This window comes from Bos grunniens, chromosome 14 (genome assembly GCF_055505025.1).
Source record: "Bos grunniens cultivar Pamir isolate PY7600 chromosome 14, Bosgru_T2T1.0, whole genome shotgun sequence".
In the NCBI taxonomy this organism is placed as follows: Eukaryota; Metazoa; Chordata; class Mammalia; order Artiodactyla; family Bovidae; genus Bos; species Bos grunniens.
The window spans coordinates 31806501-31832953 of record NC_141178.1 but is presented as its reverse complement, the minus strand read 5'-3'; the positions used below and the strand labels follow the sequence as shown (position 1 = coordinate 31832953).

General features: G+C 36.5%; 1 long non-coding RNA gene across 2 annotated transcripts in view; it reads right to left on the bottom strand.

Moving 5' to 3' along the window:
- LOC147359247 (uncharacterized) overlaps positions 1–6928 on the bottom strand; it is a 157164-nt gene extending 150236 nt beyond the window's left edge. The window contains exon 1 of one of the 2 annotated variants that reach the window (XR_015140214.1): positions 6447–6928. This is a non-coding gene — a long non-coding RNA (uncharacterized LOC147359247). The remainder of the gene's footprint in view (positions 1–6446) is intronic. The other variant, XR_015140213.1, reaches the window with a different exon arrangement.
- Positions 6929–26453: the final 19525 nt, after the last annotated feature.

Genomic DNA, 26453 nt, shown 5'->3' with positions numbered 1-26453 from the left:
TCTGAAATAAAAATATTATTCTTCCAGAAATACATACTTAGAATAAACATTCATCAGATATTGAGAATGTCATCTCTTGGCGAAACCTCACTACATAAACTACAATTAGAAGAGGACAATCCATCTATGTAATAGCCTTGCCCATTTCCTCAAAAAAGTTAATACTGAATCCAACAGAACATCTTGTTTCAAGTACCAATTTAAGGGAATACAAAAAACAAAAGCAATATGTTAACTACCACAATAGCACCTGTAGTCAGCAAAAGACAAAATGTGAGAAACTGCATAGTAAACAACTTGATTTCTTCTACAAATAAAGTGCAAGTAAAATGCAAAAGAGAAATGAAAACTATAAAATTAAGAAACTTAAGAATGTGGTGATGTTTTCGTAAGTACCAACATATATAAAACTTAATGTGTGCAGTTTAGTGTAACTCAATTATAACTCATTTCAGAAGAAAATATACTTAACAAAAGAAAGAACAAATACTTTCTCAGACAAAAATTAAACATTGATTTCCAGTTGATACAATAAATGATCAGGAAGGAATAGGACATAGATTAGAAACTCAGATCTACAAAGTTAGAAATAGTGAAAAATAAAGCCTTTTTCTTAAATTATCCAAATATAGTTGTTTAAATCATAAGATAGTAACAGTGCACTGTTTTTATAACATTTAGAAATGAAATGTATAATAATAATGGTAACAGGAATAAGAGAAAGGAATTGGGAAAGTACATTAGAAAGTCCTTACACTACACATGAAATGACACAGCATTTTGTAAATATAATTAGAATATTTTGAGTTGCATACTACTAACTTTAAGACAAGCACTAAAACTTAAGAGTTTTTCAAAACAGAATTAAAATTGAATTATAAAGTATAGAGAATTAGATTAGATGGAGGCATCATATCTCTGATATATATATATATATATATATATATATATGCTAAAGAACAAATGAAATATAAAACAACTAAAGAAATTGTAGACTCTATTCCAAACATATCAGTAGTCACTTTAAATGAACCAATGTATTCAAAACTCTGGAAAACAGTCAAGGCTTTACAGTAATCATGCACATGACGATTCAAAAAAAATAGGAACTTAAAAATGGTAGGAACATTTTGTGGTATTTTTAACTTTTCCATGTTCCTTACCTCTACATGGTTTGGCAGCAATCTTAAACAGTTTGTGTTGCCTAGTAACTGTGTGACCCTAGTAACTGGTTCTAGAGGGAGCAGAGCAGTCCTTTTTATAGATTATTGGGTTTGTCTCCTCTAAATTGTCTGGGAAATAGCCTCAAGAATGAGACAAGAAACACATCTCTGACTTTCCTAATTTGGAACTCACCAGGGTAGAAAAGTAGCAAAATTTTTCAAAAACATTGTTAGGCAAGCAAAATGCCCAAGGTTACCTGGGGAGAAAGACGACAGTTGTGACGCACAAGAGAGAGCCTGAAACCTGGGAGGAAGAGCTTAGGAGAGTTTCTTTATGGCATTAAGGCATCCAACAGTGCCTGCCCTTATATACTCAGGACTTCAGAAAGTCATACACGTGGCCAAGGAAGGGCATGAGCAGAACAGACCACTTTTGACTGAAATCTATGCTCAATTCAAGCAGGAAATAAAATCCAAGAAATGGGAAAAAAAAAATAGAAATCACACAAAGTTTGTTCTCAGACTAAATAGATTTAAACTAGAAATCACTAACAAAGTTGTAAAATGCCTAAGTGTCAACAATCCCTAAATAATTCACAAGTCAGGGGGAATTCAGAAACAAAAAAGGGAACATCACTACTGGTCCCACAGCCATTAAAGAACAGCAAGGAAATACTGTGAACAAATCTATCCCCATACACTGAACATTCTAGATGAAATTGAACAGGAAACTCATGAAATAATGAGTCTGAAGAGTCCCATCTATCAAAACAGTTTAAGAAAACTGAAAAAGTTGATTGCTAGAAGTTCATGGGTTTTGTAGGACTGGGAAATAGGTGAGTATGTGAGAATTCAAGGAAATGAGTTTGCAATGTCATGACAATTGAATTTAATTATGCATTTGTTGGTAAAACACTAAATACTATGTATTGAAGGAGTGATTTGACCAAACACCTAATTCAGAATGACACTTATTCTAGTTCTGTTTCTTTTTACTTCTCATCAAAAGCAATAGATTTTTTTCCTTGTTATATATAGACAATGGAAAACCCATAAATATTCTATGATTTCCTTGTCGCTTATTCCAAACAATAAACTTGATTTTGACTATATATTTTCAAGTGTGTTAGTTCAACTCTTGCCTCTTTATCTTTTTAACAAATGTATCATCCTCACCAGTGCGTTGAGACAACTGATTGAAAAACAGTAACCAAACCAAAACTGTCATTTTCCCCATAAAAATATATCTCAAACTTATACTATATACTACTTCTCATGTATTTATTTTAAAACAGTAATTAATTCATTACTATTACATTGCCAACAAATCAAACACAAACTCAATCTGGCTTTTTAAATCTGTCTATGCAGTGATTATTACCAACAATTCCAATTTTTATATCTCATTATTCCTTTTAATGTATTCACAATACAACCACACAGTACAATTTACCGTTTCACAAAAATATACAATGTATACTGTCCTTATATTCATTTATATGTATATCCATCAAACATTTACTGAGTTTAAGCCATGCATTAGTCACTAAGCCTATACTGTATCATCGGGAATAAGCTAATATAATTGTGTTTTCTTCTTCCTAAATATTCTGTAATCTAGTAAAGAGATGTGCAAGTGCACCTGCCAGAAAGCTAATTTAACCCGTTTAAGCCAAAAAAAGGACTTATTGGCAGAACACCAAACAGAACTAACATTTAGGAAACAAGCAAGTTCCAGACAAACTCTAAAGGCATGGCAATAAGCAATCCATCAAATGATTTTCCTGGTCCACCTGATTGTTGTCGAATAGATAAAAGTGAGCTCTAACTAGTTTCATGTTATGCTGGAGGAGATAATCTGATTGTCAATGCTTGTTCTGTATTGCAATCTGACAATCCTATGCTATGATTTCAACAACTTTTCTTTACACAAGGTACAATATAATGTACTGTGTTTCATCTTTATAGGTACACTTTAATAATATCTCATTCAATTTGCAAGCTTTAGAATTTTGTTAAGTTTTCATACTGTGACACATATTTTCCTACACTCGGGTTTGCACCATCTAATGATTACCTTCATACTTTGTATAAGAATAAATTAAAATAAGTTATTTTAATTAATCATTTTTAAGTTACATAAGTTGTAACTTAAATAGCCCATTAAGTTGTCTAACAAATTTAAGAATATATATAACTGAAAGTTGAGGCATTCTTTATTCTACTTGACTGTATTTATTTCTATTTTTATAAAATATTATTCACTGGAAAAGGGAGAATGTGTCTTTATACAAAACATGATTGGATGGTTTGGGATTTCAATAGTAGGAAAAGGAAATTGAAAGTGCTAAATTACATTTTCAGATGAAAGTTAACAATAGTTAATATTTCAAATGGATTTCAAGTATCATAAGTAACTTTCATAATACCCCTTTGTCAACTTTTTCCATTATCTCAAAAAACCCAATTAATGAATGATTCTGTTTCCTACTTGAGTTTTGTAAAATTTCAATTGTTAAGCTATTTATTATACATAAACTTTGAGGTATGACTTACATAGACTAATAGTGATTTCAGTATATAGCTTAAGAAATTATCACAAATATATACTCATGTACGCATTTCCATTCCTCCAAATATTTCTTGCATCTCATTTTAGTCAGTCACCAGGAAACCACTCTTTTCCTTTCTATCCTTATATTCTATTTTTTCTAAGATTTTAAATATCAACCACTTAATTTAAATGAATACAGTATGTGCAAATTTACATTTGACTTCTTTGTGTAAGGATATTTTTGAGATTTATCTCCGTTGTCAGGTGTATCAGTATTTGTTGTTCTTCATTAACTTTTTTTTTTTTTTTTAACCGATACACCTAAATGTTTATCAGTTCAGGTGTTGACAAACATTTGAGTTGGAACATAAATTAAGGTAAGTGTAAGTACAAAGTTTGTTATTTTTTCTAACATTTTGGCTATTCTAGGTCCAAAGCATGGTTGTATAAATTTTGTACCAACTTGTCAATTTTGATGAAAAAATCCTATTTTAATTGAAATTTTGAACTGTAAAGATTAATTGCAGAAAATAACTTAAAATTATTGTGTTACCCAATCCACATGCATAACTCCACTCTCTACTTTCTCTTTAACTTCTCTTTGCCAAGTTTTATAATGTTCCTTGTATTGGTCCTTCACATGTTTTGCTAAATGTATTCTTATATATTCAGTATTTTGCTGTTTATCCATTGGTATTGCTTTTTTATTTCATTACTCAATTGTGTATTTCTAATCTATAAAAACACAAATGATTTCTAAATATTACTGTATCCATTGACTTTGATAAATCTGCTTCCTACAGATCTTTCTGTAGATTCCTTAGATCTTCCACGTATATGATTTTATTTTCTTTGAATAAAGGCTGTTTAACTACTTTCTTTCCAATTTGTGCTGAATAGGGTCTCCAATATAATGTTATGTCACATAGAAATGGTGAGATTGGATTTCCATATGGCATTCACAAATTCCCCAAATTTAGCATCCCACACTTCAATTCTCCTATAGTGGTAGACATCTCTAGGCTACTGCTGTTCTTCTCATGTAACAGCTAACTACATTTGATTCTCTTACTTACATATTTTCTAAATCAATAAAGCATACAGCATGCCAGAGGCCATATATTGATTCCTTCTGGTAAATTTGCCACATTAAGCACAATGACTGTGATGGAGGTGACCACTTGCTAAGATTACATAGTCCAGTGTCATTAGCTTCAATTCATCTGAGTTTTGAAGGGGTCAAAGGGATAAAGTGAAATGGGATAAAGTCTACTATATCTTCTTTCTGTTTTTGAGAACAGCATTAATACCCGCAGTTCTACTCAAGGTCTTTTATTGCCTCTGATTTTCCTGTTCAGCCAGGAATAGGTAATTTCAAGGCCTCTTCTATCATGGTTCTAAGTCCAGGTAATCAGTGTTTAAAGTAATGCCAGCTGCTAAGTATGTCCAACACAAATATACTTAAGAATCAATAAAAACCACAGATTGGGTCTGTGTATTTTATGGACTTGGATTAGAACTCTAGAGAGTAACCGGTCTTTATAAGATCCAACTTTAAACAGATATGGTGATTGCATTTAGGTGCCACTGATATCAGTGTTTGATCAGATCCTATATTTAACAATCCAAAGGAATTCTCCTTTCCCCAAGGAGCCATTACTCTTTTAAACAGTCACAAGCCCTTTAGAGAAGTACTGGGGAAATACTAACATCATATACATGTATTAATAATACCATTTCAGGATCCCTCCTCACGAGTGTCTAGACTTACCTTTTATCAGTGAACCTGGGTCTAAGTGGTTCAACTCTGGAAACTGAGCAAGTGATCACAAATTTCCATAGAGACAACCAATATCAACTTATTCTGGTTAAATAAGACTAGCGATGGCTTGTTCTATTGTCTATCTCTCTTCCATCTTGGACCACTATTGTCTTATAGCCATAGCCACAGATTGCTTTGAGTAAAGATACCCCACCATAATGCTTTATTTTCATTATTACTATTATGTGTGTCTTGCCTTTAAGTGTCATCACCTGTGTTCTATTCGGCAGGGATTCTATCACAACAAGAAATACAGAAGCGTCACTCACTGTTAGTTCTGGCCCAAAGAAAACAGCCATTAACTTTCTCCAATACCTCTCTGTTGCACTGCATATCACTTTGGTGTTCTCTGGGCCTTCTAAAGGACAAAGGCTAAGAGAATTCCAGTCTCAGGTAATAAACCTGCTTTCTTAGGCCCACTACTTTGACCTCTTCCTTAGAACTTTGCTAAAGCAATTCTGACATCGCCACATCATTTACTGTAAACCACTACTGCATTCAAGCTTTAAATACTGCTTCCAGCATCATATTAAAACCAGCTCCAAATGTTCACATAGAATGTATTTTATGTTACTAAATAAATGTATTTTTATGTCACTAAAATATGCCTTCAGCTAAATAAAGCCATACTTCTCCTGCCTTATATTATGGATATATTATTCTATATAATATATATTATCCAATAAAATATTATAATATCCACTCCTAGATATATTTCTGAGTTTCTGTTAGTGTGTATTAAACTATTAGCATAGTCTTGAAACTTGCCTGATATCTTACTAGTAGCAGAGACTATATTTTCTTTCTTGGACTACACTGAAAGTTGATAATAATTACAGATTTGAGTCAAATATTGAAGATACAGATGACCTTAAGGTGAAAAAAACACATATTTCAAGGCACTCACCTCAGGTAACTTATTTGCACTGTCCGCAGTCAACAGAAGACACTGCTCTTAAAGTCCAGAGATATTAGGAAAGTCTGGAGGTGGAAATTCTCTGGTCAATTTTTCCCAGTCATCTGAATCCTCAGGGCCTTGCTTTTTCACTATCACAACGCTCACATCAGGAAATCCCCAGAAGCTCAGTGGTCCGTGTATTTTGCAATTGTTCAACAGTTGTAATTAAATCTTGAATCTGTTTTTTCAGTGTTATCTGTCCTCTAGTTGTAGGTAATGAATAGTGCAAGAAGTCTTCTTAATTTTCTAGCATGTTCTGAGCTGATAACAGGCTGAACAGAGCCCACCACTCTCCTACCTCAAGTCTTCTGTAACAACTGAGAAGTGTAAGCTGCCTTCACAAACCTCTTAAAGGTCTTGCCCTCTTCGCATTCGGGTGTTAGCTCTACTACATACACCTGTGTGCTTCCCTCCACCTGATTCTCATTCAGCTCTCCGCAACTGAGTCTCTAAGATGTAGTGGTAAAACAAGCAAGAAAGCAAGGAGTTTTTGGCATTTCATTTATCATTTATCACCATCAATAAGGTTCTTATTGCCATGGGAACTATGAGGGAACCAATTTCAGAATCTCATCTAAAGAGACTATTTCCTACTGCTACTTGGAGAGTCAACTGCTTTGGTTTAGGTTCCTTCCTGAGAGCAGGTCCTGAAACAAGCACTTGGAAACGTGTAGGATTGGGTCAGGGGTGGGGGGAATGGAGTAACAAAATGAAGAGAATGGGAAAATTGGGCAGGTAAAAAAGAAAGCCAGTTCTTGAACACTTAATGATCTGGTTAGTGTTGTGAACAAGAGTTAAATCACTCCCAGGGAATCATTTGAGAAACTTTGCTGAATGGATCTTTATTTTTCCTTCCAGATAACATGGGATATGTAACATCTATCCCTCATACCTCTGGTTAAGACTCCCTTGAAGGGCACTTCATTCCTCTTAATTCCTAATTTCTCTCATTGTAACTGAGTGACATCCTGTAGTGGAGACATCCTAGTGAGCACTTTGTGTAAGAAGCTGGCAGAGAGGTGTGACTATCGAGCCCAAATGCCTGTGCTGAAATCAGATGAGTTGAAAGAGTGTGGCAAGGAGCCCTGTGTACAGCTATTCTAACAGCACCACACCTATGCTTTCTGCACGATGCCTGGCACTTACTATGATTTCAATCATTAGTTTTAAATGTATTAAATGAATTAGCTCAGCTGGCAAAGAATCTGCCTGCAGTGCAGGAGGCCCAGGTTTGATCCCTGGGTCGGGAAGCTCCCCTGGGTAAGGGAATGTCTTACCCATTCCAGTAATCTTGTCTGGGAAATCCCATGGACAGAGGAGCCTGGCGGCCTACAGACCATGGGGTTGCAAAGAGTGGGACATGACTGAGTGACTAACAATTTTACACTTTCAAATGAATAAATTAATATAAATTCTAATGAAAGCATGATTTTAAGATGTTAATCTGAATTACTAAACTACTAAATTTTTGGAAAGAAGTCCTTTATCTATTACTCTCATAAATGGGTTAAAAGATTCTTTCTCCATCATTTCTTTAGCTGTAAAGTCTTAGCAGACAAGAGCTATCCCTATCTCATCAATGAACACTTCTCATTCTTTGTTGCACTTTCTTATGCATAGGGTATGTCTTGTGTCCTTTATTTCAACACTGTTTTTGTCAGTAAGGACGGTGACTGAATTCTGGTGTGCACTAATGTGAAACGTTCACGGTATTTTTATCCTTTTGAGGCAAAGTGCCTCTGATACATCTTTTGACATTGATGTTCTAATGTAGCTCATTCATGTCAGATTTCTTTTAATCCCATCTACCTTGGCTGGAAAATCATTTGAGGAAGGTGGGTGAAGGTGGGGGAACCATTTTTATGCTTGCTCATGCTATAATTATTTCTGAAGCTGAGGAAATTTAACAATGTGCTGCACTTTAAGCACTTTGTGATAGTCATCATCTTTGATCAATGTTTTAAAGCTCCACTGCCGATAGAAAGGATGAAAAGCAATTATACAGCATTACTGTTGAGCTGTTATTCAAGGTCCATCATGTTTTTCATTCTTTTCCCCCCTCTGCTCTTAAAAAGAATATATTTCATAACTCTCTGACACAAGCCATTATATTTTATTTTGAGTGGTTGCAAACCTTTCTTCCAATTACAGCCATTGATAAAACATCTATGTCTTAGACTGAACTATTTATTCTAAAGAGGTTATGTTTATAACTCACTGTGAACATTTTTTTTTGCATGCGTTTGTTATTCCATTTAGATATGGCTCTAAAATACAATCAACAAGCCCTGAAGTTGTTTTGCCTTATATAAAACATTCATTATTTGAAATAAAGGAATGCCTAAATTTTTATTGACCAACCTAGGCAGCCTATTAAAAAGCAGAGACATTACTTTACCAACAAAGGTCCATTTAGTCAAAGCTATGGTTTCTCCAGTAGTCATGTATGGATATGAGATTTGGACTATAAAGAAAGCTGAGTGCTGAAGAATTGACGCTTTTGAACTGTGGTGTTGGAGAAGACTCTTGAGAGTCCCTTGGACTGCAAGGAGATCCAACCAGTCCATTCTAAAGGAGATCAGTCCTGGCTGTTCATTGGAAGGACTGATGTTGAAGCTGAAACTCCAATACCTTGTCCACCTGATGCAAAGAGCTGACTCATTTGAAAAGATCCTGATGCTGGGAAAGATTGAGGGCAGGAGGAGAAGGGGACGACAGAGGATGAGATGGTCGGATGGCATCACCAACTCAATGTACATGAGTTTGGGTAGGCTCCAGGAGTTGGTGATAGACAGGGAGGCCTGGCGTCCTGCAATTCATGGGGTTGCAAAGAGTCCCACCCGACTGAGCAACTGAACTGAACTGAAATTTTTATTATGCTAGAGGAATGATCTCAGGAATTTTTCATATATTTTGAATCAAAGTAAAAACATGTTAAAATTAAGTATTACGTGTAAAACACACATTTTACTATTAGAGCATAATGGGATGTTTTAAATAAGAAAATTAGCTAAACATTTGATGTTTTAGAACAAATTTAAATATTGTAAAATATGTTTAACTTTAGTATCATATGCCAGTCAAAAAAATTAACATAGTCGTAATTAAAACAATTTACGCTATCAGGCCTAGTAAACCACACATGCAGTACACTGAGTAATTCAGAAACATGGGCTAATTAGCCTAGTGACAAATTTACTAAATGCTACTTTTAAAGAAAAAGAGTGGGATAGTCACTAATCATATCTGACTCTTGCAAACCCATGGACTGTAACCTATGACACTCCTCTGTCCATTGGATTTTCCAGGCAAGAATACTGGAGTGGGTTGCTATTTCCTTTTCCAGGGCATCTCCCTGACCCAGGGATCAAACCTGCATCTCCTGCATTGGCAAGTAGATTCTTTATCACTGAGCCACCAGGGAACCCCACACTGTGTTCAGTAAGCATTAATTAAACCAACAATACAAATGAATCAGAATATCACTTGTTATATAGCATTGGCGTTCTAGAATTTATGATCATATCTAGCTCTTTTTCAGATTTAATCACCACTGTTTGTTGCCTTTGTCACCATTTTCTTCATCATCATATTCATCTTTACCAGCAAAGCTAAACAAAGACTTTCTATATATTGATCCTCTCTCTCTTCCTTCCTTCCTTCTTCCCTTTCTTGTTTCCCTTCCTTCTATTCAATACCATTCACTAAGTATTTTTGAGAAACCCACTATTTTCCTAGCACTGTACTTGGTACTAAGGACACAATGTTAAACAAGATGAGCAAAATCACTAAATATTGTAGCGAACTACATAGAGAAAAAGGCCAGAATAAATACACAAGCATGCTGAAATAGAGGAAATAATCCTGAAAGTCACAGAAGACCTCAAGTAACCAAAGTAATCTTAAAAAACAACAAAGCAAGAAACATCACTCTTTTTTAAATTTCAAAATATATTACAAAAGTACAGTAATAAAAAGAAATGCTATAGTACTGGCATAAAAATAGACACATAGACTAATACAACAGAATCAAAATTATATTTATTTTATTATATTCAGAATAATATTAAACTCAAGTTCAAAACTCAGAACTATATTCAAACATATGCAGTCACTTGATCTTCAGCAAGAGAAGTAAGAATACACAATTGGGAAAGGGTACTCTCTCAGAACACAGTTCAGGGAAAACTGAATAGCCACATGGAAAAGATTGAAATTTGACCCTTATCTTACACCATACACAAAGGCAACTTAAAAACAGAGTAAAAACTTAATTGTAAGACCTGAAATTGCAGAAAACCTGAAATTGCAGAAATCCTAGAAGAAAAGATAGGGAAAATTTAAGGACATTTATCTTGTCAGTGATTTCTTGGAAATGACACTGAAAGTAGAAACAGCAAAAGCAAAAATAACCATTTAATACTACATCAAACTAAAAAGCTTCTACACAGCAAAATCAAAATGATGAAAAGACAATCTATAGAATGGGAGAAAAAATTTGCAAAAATAATTTTTGATAAGGGGTTAATATCCAAAGTGTGTAAGGAATGCAAACAACTTAAATATATATATATATAACTCAATTTTAAAATGGGCTAAAGGCTTTAGTAGACATTTCACCTGTTGCAAATTGTCAACAGGTATATAAAGAGATGTTCCACATCACTAATCATAATGGAATGAAAATTAAAGCCACATTAAGATACACCTCATACTTGTCAGGATATTTATCACAAATTAAAATAAAAAGTAGACAAGTGGTAAGGCATCCGAGGATCAGACGGCTGGATGGCATCACCAGTACAATGGAGATGAACTTGGGCAAACCTTGGGAGATGGTGAGGGACAGAGAGGCCTAGCGTGCTGCAGTCCATGGAGTCGCAAAGACTCGGACACAACTGGATGACAGAACAACAATGCTAGCCCTGAAAACAGGAGGAGGAATGGGCAGCTCCCATGGAAAACAACCTGGAATTTCCACCAAAAAGTTAAATAATGTAACTACCATATGGTCAAACAATCCCATTTGGGGTGTTTATTCTAAAAATTGAAATTAGGATTAGGAAGAGACATCTGCACTCCTGTATTAAGTGCAATACTATTCACAATAGCCAAGATATGGAAACAACCTAAATGCACATCAACAGATGAATGAATAATAAAATGTGAATATAAATTTATATATATATATATATATATATATATACACACACATATGCAATGGCATATTTTCCAGTCTTAAAAAAAGAAGTAAATACTGTCATATATGACAGCATGAATGTGTGGAGGACATTATGCTAACAAAATAAGCCAGTTATAGAAGGGCAAATGTTCTATGATTTCATATATGATGTATCTAAAGTTCCAAATTCATAGAAACAGATAGTAGAACAGTAGTTGTCAAGGGCTAGGGAAAGGGTACATGATGGGTTGCTGTTCAATGAGTATAAGGTTTGTTATGCAAGATGAGTCTTAAAGATATATTGTACAACATTATGTTTTTGGTTAATAATAAAGTACTGTGCACTTAAAATTACATTAAGAAGTAAATCTCTGTTAAACGTTCTTACCACATTTTAAAAAGAAAGAAAATCAGGAAACAATATATTTTATGAATATGAACACAATAATCAACAACCAAATTCTAGCAAAGTAAATTTATGAACATACAAAAAGAATTATATATCATTACCAAGTGCTTGGTCCCAGGAATGTTAGCTTGGTTTAATAGCTGAAAAGCATCAATTTAATTAAAAAGAAAAAATGCATGATTGTCTCAATAGACACTGAAAAAGCATTTGACATAAACCAAAATCCTTTTATGAAAAAAAACACTAAACAAAACTAAGAATAGAAAAGAACGTCCTTAACTTGAGAAAGAGCATGTATGAAAAACTCATAGATAAGATCTAACTCAATGGTGAAAAAACAGATCCATTTTTCCTAAAATAAGTAAAGGATAAGGATGTCTGCTCTTGCCACTTTTATGAATATTGTACTAAATGCTACAGCTAGGAAAATTTGGCAAGAAAAATAAAAAAGGCATCCAGATGGGAAAGGAAGAAGTAAAACTATCTCTTTATCCCCAAGATGATGGGGATAGGGGAGTTAAAACTGAAGAACACAGGGTTTCTTTAACAGATAATGAAATATTCCAAAATTTGGCTATGATGGTGATAGCACATATATGTAAATATACTAAAAAGCATTGATTTTTAGAGCATAAATGAATCAGTTGTACAGCATACGCGTTACAACTCAGTAAACTGATTTTAAAAAGATAAATAAATAAATATGTAGATAGTGTGATGTGTCAATTAATGAGGAAGGAAATTTTAGATAAGGTGGTTACGGAAGGCCTTTCTAAGAAGGTGAGTGCTATGCTAAGATCTAAATAACAATATACATATTTACCTCTCAGCCTTTGAGTGTGGTTATTAAGTGGTTAGGAAGTCACTAAATAATTTATACTTAAGTTATTTGATTTAGGTTATTTTATACTTAAATATATTTACACATATAAAAATTTGGCCATTTGCTTTATTGAAATTCAGAAACTTTTCAGATTTTTGCTTTTTCTTTTTTTAGTTCACAAATGGTATGGCTCCATCTTAACAGAATTGTCCTCAGTCTGGCTTAACAATTCTCTATGAATTTATTAGGTCTCTCTTTTTTATTGTTACATATTTCTTTATGAAATAGTCACAGACATCCATGACGAACTTGTGTAGCATTTTTTACACAGTATTTAATTAAAAGATAACCCAGACTTCCTTTGAAAAACAAATTCAAACTAGATACTTTTAAGCTAGCTTTTAGGTTTCATTACTCTTTCTCTCTTTCACCAAAAGAACTTAAAATAGCTATCTCCTGTCTAAGGTAGGAAATGGTAATAACTACACGTTCTCTTAATAGCTCCTCACTTACCAAGTGTCTCTTTGTTCTTATATGGATATATAATCTATTTTTTCTCAAACAATTATGGTGGTAAAAATATAAAGATAGACACAATATTACATTTTATGGATTCTTTTATTTCTATTGGGGCTTCCCTGGTGGCTCAGCTGGTAAAGAATCTGCCTACAATGAGGGAGACCTGGGTTCAATCCCTGGGTTGGGAAAATCCCCTGGAGAAGGGAACATCTGCCCACTCCAGTATTCTGGCCTGGAGAATTCCATGGACAGTATATTCTATGGGGTTGCAAAGAGTCAGACACGACTGGAGCTACTTTCACTTCCCTTTATTTCTATTATTTGTATTACGTGTGTATATATATACATATATATATATACATAAAACATAATAATAAAAGGTTAATATGCTTTATAATAATATAGTTTTATATGAATATAATATTATTGAATAACAGCCACACAAGTCAAGTTTATGAAAACAGGGATTCTACCTTTATCATATTGTTTGTCAGCCTTAGCTGTTTGTCTGTCTCTCCTCTACTGTCTTCATTCCAGGATCCAAACTGAAAGAGAACTCTATACATGTAACAAATTCTTCTTACAGTGGAGGAAACATAGAAAGAGAGCTGAGTAAAAAAAGTGACGGCTCTGAAAATTTCCGCTCAGAGTCACTGTACTGTGTCACTTCTGATTGTGGTTCATTGGTCAAAGAAATGACACACTCTGCCCTGCTGTCACTGAGAAATGTACTCCTTTCACAGGAAGGCAGTGTAAATCACATCACATCAAGGAGGCATCTAAAATTTTCTTAATTATCTTCCAAAAGAGGAGAAATAATACATTTTCCCACACATCTTATGCCATTAATAAATTCCTAATTTCTTATGGCTAAATTTTTTTTCTTTACCAAAAAATTGTTTAAAGAACCTTGAGTTCCCTTGAGGAAAAAAATGGCAAGCCTTAATTGCCTTTTAGCTTTAGCTCTCTTGATGCTGCTTATGTGTATCCCTGTGACTCTATTATATTCTTCCTGATAAAATCTCTGACAATTATTCCTCTTTGTAAATGACTTTTTGAAATTTGTAATAGTCAAGAGGTCCTCAGTTTCATCACAGGAGTCTCTCTTAGATGTTCTTTAAGGTTTCACAACTTATTGTGTGAGTTTGAATGTTTATTTCTTATTCAAAAACACATCCTGAGCAACACTAATACTTCACTCTTTAGAATTTGAAAACGTGTCTTTGCAAAATCTGCTTTTCCCATCATGTTGGGCTTATACCTTACCCTGTTTTAAAAATCTTTCATGATGAAATTAAGTTCCCCATTATTTTACTTCATGAAGCAAGATCTATTTGGAAGAATTAGGTAAAAATTTGTTTTCTATTTCTGACTGCCCTGACCTTCACCAAAATGATATATAAAGCAAATATATACAATGTATTCTTATTCCCATGAAGTACAGAACAGACATCCAATTAAGTCTGGAATTTTGTAACTAATACATTTGACCCTAACATTGTCACAGTCTGCATTTTGATGGTGGTAATTATTTCATGTCTCTGAGTTGGACATTTGATAACATGTATAATACAGTATATATAATACATATATAATACATGGAAAAAGCAAGAGAGTCCCAGAAAAACATCTATTTCTGCTTTATTGAATATGCCAAAGTTTGACTGTGTGGATCACAATAAACTGTGGAAAATTCTGAAAGAGATGGGAATACCAGACAACCTGATCTGCCTCTTGAGAAATTTGTATGCAGGTCAGGAAGCAACAGTTAGAACTGGACATGGAACAACAGACTGGTTCCAGATAGGAAAAGAAGTACGTCAAGGCTGTATAGTGGAACCCTGTTTATTTAACTTATATGCAGAGTACATCATGAGAAACACTGGACTGGAAGAAACACAAGCTGGAATCAAGATTGCCGGGAGAAATATCAATAACCTCAGATATGCAGATGACACCACCCTTATGGCAGAAAGTGAAGAGGAACTCAAAAGCCTCTTGATGAAAGTGAAAGTGGAGAGTGAAAAAGTTGGCTTAAAGCTCAACATTCAGAAAACGAAGATCATGGCATCCGGTCCCATCATTTCATGGGAAATAGATGGGGAAACAGTGGAAACAGTGTCAGACTTTATTTTTCTGGGCTCCAAAATCACTGCAGATGGTGACTGCAGCCATGAAATTAAAAGACGCTTACTCCTTGGAAGGAAAGTTATGACCAACCTAGATAGCATATTCAAAAGCAGAGACATTACTTTGCCAACAAAGGTCCGTCTAGTCAAGGCTATGGTTTTTCCTGTGGTCATGTATAGATGTGAGAGTTGGACTGTGATTAAGGCTGAGCACCAAAGAATTGATGGTTTTGAACTATGGTGTTGGAGAAGATTCTTGAGAGTCCCTTGGACTGCGGGAGATCCAACCAGTCCATTCTGAAGGAGATGAGCCCTGGGATTTCTTTGGAAGGAATGATGCTAAAGCTAAAACTCCAGTACTTTGGCCACCTCATGCGAAAAGTTGACTCGTTGGAAAAGACTCTGATGCTGGGAGGGATTGGGGGCAAGAGAAGAAGGGGACGACAGAGGATGAGATGGCTGGATGGCATCACTGACTTGATGGACGTGAGTCTGAGTGAACTCCGGGAGTTGGTGATGGACAGGGAGGCCTGGCGTGCTGCAATTCATGGGATCGCAAAGAGTCAGACACTACTGAACGACTAATCTGATCTGATAATACAGTAATATTTCCACCATTTTAACTCTTTTATTATATTTATCATCTCAAGATATAGACATCTTTACATCTTAAACTCTTGCATTGCCTCTCTGTAAATTCTTTCCTTTGGAATAATGTATGTTACTGAATTCTAGTTAAAAGTTTCAACCCACAAAGATTCAGATATATCTATCTATTTGTGCCAATGTTTGAATTAGTTTTCCACTTCTAATCATGCTTCTGCATATTATTGTATTTATCCCTTTAATTTCCCTGAAATTCTTTATGAGAAAAAACATAAACATACAAATAAAAATATACGTATCTATACAACTGTTTTATATCTTCATCATAGTTTTAATAATTCATTCCTTATCCTATCTATGGCCTTGGAATTATTATACAATAACCAAATTTCATTTCTTATTTTTTAAAAAAGCTAAGAAAACAAACACAAAGTGATACACTAATTTTTTGGAATGTATTCAAGAACAAGCAAGAAAAAGGATTCAAGCAACAGAAAATTAATCACAAGATATAAGACATGCAAAAACTGTATCTGACAGTGTTGCAAGGGAAGAAATTGTTTTCAAATTCGTTGGACTGATATTCTATCTGTAAAAGAAAAGAATCCATCCAGACATAGCTAAAAGCATATTGACTAGACCAAACAAGAAGAGACATACTAGTGTTTTATAGATTCTTTACCCTATGCAATGAAAGACACAATCAATCTCAGGTTATATACTTGCTTCAGTGTAAGTAAGAAATTTTATAAGTAGTGGAATATCATATATTCTCCATTTTTATTCATTTTCCTATTGTTGCCATAATCATGAACGCTCATATTTTGGTTAAGTACCATCTATAAATTTTATAATATAAATGATAAGATGAAAAATAACAAAACTAAATAGACTTTGGTTCTCTCTTTACTCGTGTAAATCATATATAAAATTTTCTAATTCATTTGATCATGTCTATATACTAGAGAAAACTAAGAAATTCAGCATTAGTGTATTATACTACTACTATAATAATATATTATAGTATATAGTGTATTATACTACTTTATAGGAAGCCTACAATATTTCCACAAGTTAGATTATTTGTAGCTAGAATTCTCATTGTTTTTTCCTAAGAGTAGTGAGTCTTGCATATGTACATGTAATTTTTATTCATTTTTGTTTTGGGGATCATAAAAGTAATAATGGCTCAATATATAACATTTGCAAAATAAAGAAACCAATAAAATGGAAAAAATCTTTAATTCCATATACTCAAGGTCCATAGATGACTATTTTTAACTTCCCTTTTTTTTTACATGCTGGAATGTGTGTGTGTCTGATAAAGACATATATCTACCTCCAAGTGCTCTTATGATGAAATTAAACTTTTTCTCATGAAAAAAAATGTTAATGATCTTCTCTACCATCATTTTTATAGCTGAATAGCGTTCCATCACCACACAGGTACCTTATAATTTATTTGTATCTTTTTTAATAGGCAGAATGTAGATTTGCAAATCTTCCCTGACACAGTCACCCACACTGCAGGTGGATTTTTTACCAGATAAGCCACAGGGGAAGCCCAAGAATACTGGAGTGAGTGGCCTATCCCTTCTCCAGTGGATCTTCTTAACCCAGGAATTGAACCGGTCTCCTATCAGGGAAGCCATATACAGATATTATTGTCATTTAAACACAATTTTATGCAAAATTTTGACTACAACTCTAGTTACATTTAGATAAAACTAGTAATTTCTAGAATTATTATTAAACATTTATATTTTAAATTATTGATACACATTTTCATGCTGCTTTCTGGAAAGACTATATCAGTTTACATGTTTACTTCAAATGCAGGGAATGTGCTACAACTTTGCTGCCATTGAATATAATCATTTTGGAGCATCAAATTTTACTGGTCAAAAACACCACTTTATATTTCATTTGTAGTTCTTTCTTAAAAAATTAAAGAAAAGCCACTAACTACTTAGGGCAAAGCTGGAGAGGTTCTCAACACCAAAATACCAGGTCCCTATCAACTAGACCCTCCTCCCGAACACTCTTTAATATTCAGAAGTCAAGCTAAATTTGTATGGGGACTAAATTATTAAGTGATTTTAGGCTCATAGAAATTCTATCCCTGATATTTTTCTTAGAGGAAACATATAAGAGTTAAAAGGGGCTTCCCTGGTGGCTCAGCAGTAAAGAATCCTGCCAATGCAGGAGACACAGGAGACACAGATTCAACCCCTGGGTTGGGAAGATCCCCTGGAGGAGGAAATGGAAACCCATTCCAGTAATCTTAATCCCATGGACAGAGGAGCCTGGCAGGCTACAGTCCATGGGGTTGCAAAATGTTGGACATGACTGAGTACACACACACAAAAGGTACATATCCCTGGTCACATATTTCCTTCTATGCACACATTCTCCTGCTAATCTGTCCTTCTCCTCTTGAACCCAACCACCCATGTATTCCGTGATTCTGAACTCTTTCTGCTATGATAAAAGCAAAATAATAATTCACATTTTTAAGAAGTTTCTTGCTAAATATCTTTATGTTGTATCTATAAACATGAAGTCAGGAGAACACAAACCACACTGCCCACAGAAATAATTGATGATTAATAATTCTTTGCACAGTTTGAAGAAATTAGAATTCTGAAAGGCAATTCAACGATATTGCAGAATGCAGTTTGAACCCAAGATTTAGGGAAACAAAGCAAAATTTGGGACTATTAGACTTTAGAGTTTAGAGGTGGGAACCAGCAAAGCAGAAACCCATATTTCTGGAGTTTGCTGCCTAACTGGGAGTGTTTCCTCTGAATATTGGAGATGATCACATAGATATAGACATCATCCTTCTAAGAAAGGGGCCCTAGCCAGTTGGTGCTGGTATCTCTGATGGGTCCCATGAGGCTGATTATAGATATATCAAAAAATCTGCAAACAAAAATCAGTAACTGGTACTTAAACCAACTGCTGTTGTAAAGCAAAGAAGGATGGCTTTAAAGCTGAGAGACAATTGCTTAATAAAGGACACACTTGTATTAGTTTAATTGTCTAGCATGGACACTAACGCACCCTTATTTTGAAGATGTATAAGCTAGAAATCATAAAGTTATTTAGCTTTCTCATGGTCATGCAGTTAGCCAAGTTTAAGTCCAAGCTCTCTGGCTCCCAAGGCTCTGCTTGAACTTCTTAAGCCACTATTTTAACAACCTGTATATAACAAACATTCTTCATCTTCAGATATGTCTTTGAAGAGTAGCACTTTTCTGGACATTCATTGAAGCTAGTTATTTTCTTAAGGCCCCAAATCACTTTAAATGAGGGACCTTATCATTTGCTAAACAACATCTTAGGCTCGTGGTCATAGGTGTCTGCCTCATGATTTCACTCCATCCCAATTTGGTCACTTACTTCTCTCTCTCTCTCTCACACACACACACATATGTGTGTGTGTGTGTGTGTACATATCAAACTATATATCTTGTTGCCATTGAGAGGCAACCCACAAATTCATGGTGGTGGTGGTTTAGTCACTAAATCGTGTCCGACTCTTATGACCCCATGGACTATAGCCTGCCAGACTCCTCTGTCCATGGGATTCTCCAGGCAAGAATACTGGGATGAGTTGCCATTTCCTTCTCCAGGGGATCTTCCCAACCCAGGGATCAAACCCAGGTCTCCTGCATTGCAGGCAGATTCTTTACCAACTGAGATACGAGGGAAGCCCAAAACATTGCAAATTCACCACGTAGTGTGTGTGTGGGTTAGTTGCTCAGTCATGTCCAACTCTGCAGCCCCACAACCAGTAGCCAATAAGGCTCCTCTATCCATGGGATTCTCCAGGCAAGAATAGTGGAATGGATTGCCATTCCCTTCTCCAGAGGATATTCCTGACCCAGGGATCAAACCCAGGTCTCCTGCATTGCAGGCAGATTCTTTACCATCTGAGCTACAGGGAAGATCTATAAATTTCCCTATATCATTGTCGTTGCTGTTCAGTCACCCAGTCATTTCCAACTCTTTGCAACCCCATGGACTGCAGTGCACCAGACCTTCCTGTCACTCAGCATTTCCCAGAGTTTGCTCAAGTTCATGTCCATTGCATCATTGATGCCATCAGCCATCTCATCTTCTGCCACTGCCTTCTCCACTTGCCCTAAATCTATCCCAGCATCAGGCACTATTCCAATGAGTCAGCTATTCACTTCAGGTGAAAAAATACTGGAGCGATGCCGGGAGCCGGCATATTGCATATTGAGTGCATATTGCATATTGAGTGCAGCACTTTCCACAGCATCATCTTTCAGGATCTGGAATAGCTCAACTGGAATTCTATCACTGCTGGGAGCCAGCGTGAGGAGCTCCACCCATGACAAAGGTCATGAGGAAGGAGGCTCGGCATACGAAAAGGCAGGATCGAGCCTCAGGAGTCCCCCTGGAAATTCTCGAGCATCTACCCCCAAACCAGAGTCTGCCTACTTTCTGCTTTGTGCTTTCACCTACACCTCTGACTTTACGGGGGGCTGTCCCCCACTACCTCTCTCTGAAAAAAGAGTTAGTTTACAGCTCCAGTTAATAATTCCTGGGTGTGACAGTGTTTCAACCTACAAACTGCTTTGGAAATCCTCTAGCCTGCCTGAATAGGTTTTTCCGGCCACATGTGATTGTTCAGAGCCTCCCAACTGTGAGAGGCAGGAGATGTTCTAAACTGTTTAAACACAGATTCCTTTGAGTAGTTAAAAGATTGATTAGAAATTGTACTGGTGAAAGGTTTTTCACTTATTGGGCCAATGTTTGCTGCTAAGTCTCCATCTTCCTTACCTACTGTGTCCTTCGCAGTGTATTGATTGATATAATGGGTGTATAGAAATGTAAGTAGTAGCCTCAATGTTTGTAACCTTGGATCCTTGAGTTAATTCTTTTCTTGATTCAGCCCACCTCACCTTTGCCCTATAGGAATGCAGCTTTGTCCGATGCTTTTTTGTAGGCTGGTGCCTGACTTTGGAATAATCACCTTTAGAGAAAAATAAGTTTCTTAAAATGTTAACAGGCCTCCTGGCCAGAAGATGATGTAAATCACCTGAACTTTTGCATATGATAAGTTTGAAAGCCTGGCTTCGATTAGAACCCGGAACTGCTGTCCTTGCATGACTCCACCCCTTCCCCCATTATCCTCTATGCATAACTTAAGGTATAAAAACTACTTTGGAAAATAAAGTGCTGGCCTTGTTCACCGAAACTTGGTCTCCCCATGTCGCTCTCTCTCTCAAATTCTGGCTGAGTCTCCACCTGGAGCGCGGAACCCGCCATGCTTGCTAATTATGCCTGGGCTTCTAAGATCTGACCGAGGAGGCCTCAGTGTCTCCTCTCCTTCGGGAGAACGGAAGGACGCCTGCGGCCTACGTAAGTGGTGCAAACTTCTTGTCTTGAAGTTTTATTGGTCTCCCGCCTAAACCAAGCTACTTAGCCTCTTTTCTCCACTGAATTTTCCTACTGAGCTATCCTCATTCTATTACTCTTTATATCTTTGATAAATATTTAAATAAATAGGTCGCCTACGCTGTCTCTCCTTCGAATACCCTGGATCAGCTGGGGCTGGACCCCGGCAGAGCTTCAGCTTCAACACCAGTCCTTCCAATGTGTATTCAGGGTGGATGTCCTTTAAGACTGAATGGTTTGATATTTTTGCTGTCCAACGGACTATATCATTCAGTTCAGTCACTCAGTCGTGTTTGACTCTTTGAGACCCCATGAACGGCAGCATGCCAGGCCTCCTTGTCCATCACCAACTCCTGGAGTCCACCCAAACCCACGTCCATTGAGTCAATGATGCCATCCAACCATCTCATTCTCTGTCATCCCCTTCTCCTCCTGCCCTCAATCTTTCCCAGCATCAGGGTCTTTTCAAATGAGTCAGCTCTTTGCATCAGGTGGCCAAAGTATTGGAGTTTCAGCTTCAACATCAGTCCTTCCAATGAACAACCAGGACTGATATCCTTTAGGATGGACTGGCTAGATCACCTTGCAGTCCAAGGCACTCTCGAGAAGTCTTCTCCAACACCACAGTTCAAAAGCATCAATTCTTTGGCCTTCAGCTTTCTTTATAGTCCAACTCTCACATCCATACATGACTACTGGAAAAACCATAGCCTTGACTAGACGGACCTTTGCTGGGAAAGTAATGTCTCTGCTTTTGAATATGCTATCTAGGTTGGTCATAACTTTCCTTCCAAGGAGTAAGCGTCTTTTAATTTCATGGCTGCAGTCACCATCTGCAGTGATTTGGGAGCCCAAAAAAATAAAGTCAGCCACTGTTTCCACTGTTTCCCCATTTATTTGCCATGAAGTGATGGGACCAGACGCCATGATCTTAGTTTTCTGAATGTCGAGCTTTAAGCCGACTTTTTCACTCTTCTCTTTCACTTTCATCAAGAGGCTCTTCAGTTCCTCTTCACTTTCTGCCATAAGGGTGGTGTCATCTGCATATCTGAGGTTATTGATATTTCTCCCAGCAGTCTTGATTCCAGCTTGTGCTTCCTCCAGTCCAGTGCTTCTCATGATGTACTCTGCATATAAATTAGATAAGCAGGGTGATAATAAACAGTTTGACATACTCCTTTTCCTATTTGGAACCAGTCTGTTGCTCCATGTCCAGTTCTAACTGTTGCTTCCTGACCTTCATACATTAACTATACCTGTTTTTCAATGACATGGAGACCTCTAATGTTTGCATCCTTCTATTTATCTAACTTCATATATTGGTCATTCTCTCTTGTCAGTCACTTCCTTTTCAATTTTCCTGAGATTCCACATGCTAATACATCAACAAAACTTTTGAAAACATCTCCAAATTTACTCAGCTTTTATTTCCCTAGTCAGTTCTGTATAGTTCTCCACTTCTCTTTATAAGATATTGAAAGGCCTTTCTGTATTTAAAATATTCAAATTTACTTCCCTTAGCCTGAGAAGGCTATAGATTTTAATTTTTTATAACCAAATACAATTAATTTCAAAGAGAGTTATAGTTTCTATGCACTCCAGTTAAAATAGGAAATGTGGCCCTTTTCCTGTCTTAAACTCCTTTTTTTTCTGGGTTCTACTTCTTATTTATTTTGCCTAATTCTCATCGTTATTAAATGTTCTGGTTGACTCCTCTGGGGATAAAAAACCCTACCATGAACTTATGCATTCCTCTACTACCATCTTGTCTCTGCCTCTCATAAAGGCAAAATTTCTAAAATGTGGCCATGTTTACCTACTCTTTTCCCTCATTTCCCTCTCTCACATCAATCTATTTTTCCCTCTGGCTTATACCTTGACAAACAAGCCAAAATAATTCTTGCAAATATCAAAAATAACCTCCTGGTTTTAGTCCTGGAAATAACAGAGTAAGCACATTCCATCCCATTTACTAAGAGTTGCTAGAGTAATTCATAGAGCAATTGATAAACAATTCCTAAAGATAAACAAAAATATTGTTACTATGAACTGTAAATCTCAAGTAATGACTCAGCAATAATTTCCTAAAATTTCCTTCTTCTTCAGATATGTTCCATCTTGTGTGCTGGAGAAGTCCACAACCCAGAATCATCAATGGACACAAACAAAATTAATAAACCAACAAAAAAGTAAAGACTGGTCTCTTTAGTTGATTGTTACCATTCAGTTGCTAAGTCATGTCTGACTCTGCAATCCCCGTGACCATAGCACACCAGACACCACTGCCCTTCACTATCTTTCAGGGTTTGCTCAAATTCATCTCCAGTAAGTCATTAATGCGCAAAATTCTCCAAGCCAGGCTTCAGCAATACCTGAACCATGAACTTCCTGATGTTCAAGCTGGTTTTAGAAAAGGCAGAGGAACCAGAGATCAAATTGCCAACATCCGCTGGATCATAGAAAAAGCAAGAGAGTTCCAGAAAAACATCTATTTCTGCTTTATTGACTATGCCAAAGGCTTTGACTGTGTGGATCACAATCAACTGTGGAAAATTCTTCAAGAGATGGGAATACCAGACCGCCTGACCTGCCTCTTGAGAAATCTGTATGCAGGTCAGGAAGCAACAGTTAGAACTGGACATGGAACAACAGACTGGTTCCAAATAGGAAAAGGAGTATGTCAAGGCTATATATGGTCACCCTGCTTATTTAACTTACACGCAGAGTACATCATGAGAAACGCTGGACTGGAAGAAACACAAGCTGGAATCAAGATTGCCGGGAGAAATATCAATAACCTCAGATATGCAATGACACCACCCTTATGGCAGAAAGTGAAGAGGAACTAAAAAGCCTTTTGATGAAAGTGAAAGTGGAGACTGAAAATGTTGGCTTAAAGCTCAACATTCAGAAAACGAAGATCATGGCATCCGGTCCCATCATTTCATGGGAAATAGATGGGGAAACAGTGTCAGACTTTATCTTTTTGGGCTCCAAAATCACTGCAGATGGGGATTGCAGCCATGAAATTAAAAGACGCTTACTCCTTGGAAGGAAAGTTATGACCAACCTAGATAGCATATTCAAAAGCAGAGACATTACTTTGCCAACAAAGGTCCGTCTAGTCAAGGCTATGGTTTTTCCTGTGATCATGTATGGATGTGAGAGTTGGACTGTGAAGAAGGCTGAGAACCGAAGAATTGATGCTTTTGAACTGTGGTGTTGGAGAAGACTCATGGGTATCCCTTGGACTGCAAGGAGATCCAACCAGTCCATTCTGAAGGAGATCAGCCCTGGGATTTCTTTGGAAGGAATGATGCTAAACCTGAAGCTCCAGTACTTTGGCCACCTCATGTGAAGAGCTGACTCATTGGAAAAGACTCTGATGCTGGGAGAGATTGGAGGCAGGAGGAGAAGGGGACGACAGAGGATGAGATGGCTGGATGGCATCACTGACTTGATGGAAGTGAGTCTGAGTGAACTCCGGGAGTTGGTGATGCACAGAGGGGCCTGGCGTGCTGCGATTCATGGGGTCGCAAAGAATCGGACATTACTGAGCGACTGAACTGAACTGAACTGAAGTCACTAATGCTATCTAACCTCTTCATTCTCCACTACCCCTTCTCCTCCTGTCTTCAATCTTTCCCATAATTAGGGTTTTTTTCAATGAGTCAACTCTTTGCATCGGCAGCTAAAGTATTGGAGCTTCAGATTCAGCATCAATTCTTCCCATGAATATTTAGGGTTCATTTCCTTTAGGATTGACTGGTTTGATCTCCTTGCAGTCCAAGGGATTCTCAAGAGTCTTCTCCAGAACTACAATTCAAAAGCATCATTCTTTGGTGCTCAGCTTTGTTCATGGTCCAACTCTCAATCCATACGTGACTACTGGAAAAACCATAACTTTAACTATATGCATGTTTGTCAGCAGAGGGATGTCTCTGCTTTTAAATATGCTGTCTAGGTGTGCCACAGCTTTTCTTCCAAGGAGAAAGCATCTTTTAATTTCATGGCTGCAGTCACCCTCCACAGTGATTTTTGAGCCCAAGAACTAAAGTCTGTTACTATTTCCAGTTTTTCCATATCTATTTGCCATGAAGTGATGGGACTGGATGCCATGATCTTCATTTTTTGAATGCTCAGTTATAAGCCAGCTTTTCACTCTCATCAAGAGGCTTTTTAGTCCCTCTTCACTTTCTTCCATTAGAGTGGTACTATCTGCGTATATGAGGTTGTTGATATTTGTCCTGGCAATTTTAATTCCAGCTTTTACCCCGACATTTCATATGATGTACTCTGCATGTAAGTTCAAAAAGCAGGGTGACAATATACAGCCTTGTTATACTCCATTCCCAATTTGGAACCAGTCTATTGCTCCATGTCTGGTTCTAACTGTTGCTTCTTGACTTGCATACAGGTTTCTCAGAAGACAGGTAGGGTGGCCTGTTATTCTTATCTCTTCAAGAATTTTCCACAGTTTATTGTGATCCACACAGTCAAAGGCTTTAGCATAGTCAGTGAAGCAGAAATAGATGTTTCTCTGGAATTCCCTTGCTTTCTCCACAATCCAATGAATGTTGGCAATTTGATTTCCGGGGTTTCTCTGGTTTCTCTAAATCCAGATTGAATATCTGGAAGTTCTTGGTTCACAGACTGATGAAGCTTAGCTTGAAGGATTTTGAGCATAATCTTACTAGTATGTGAAATGAGCACAATTATATGATATTTGGAACATTTTTTGGCATTGCCCTTCTTTGGGTTGGAATGAAAGCTGACCTTTTCCAGTCCTTTGACAGTGCTTTGTCGTTCAAATTTGCTGGCATATTGAGTGCAGCACTTTCACAGCATCGTCTTT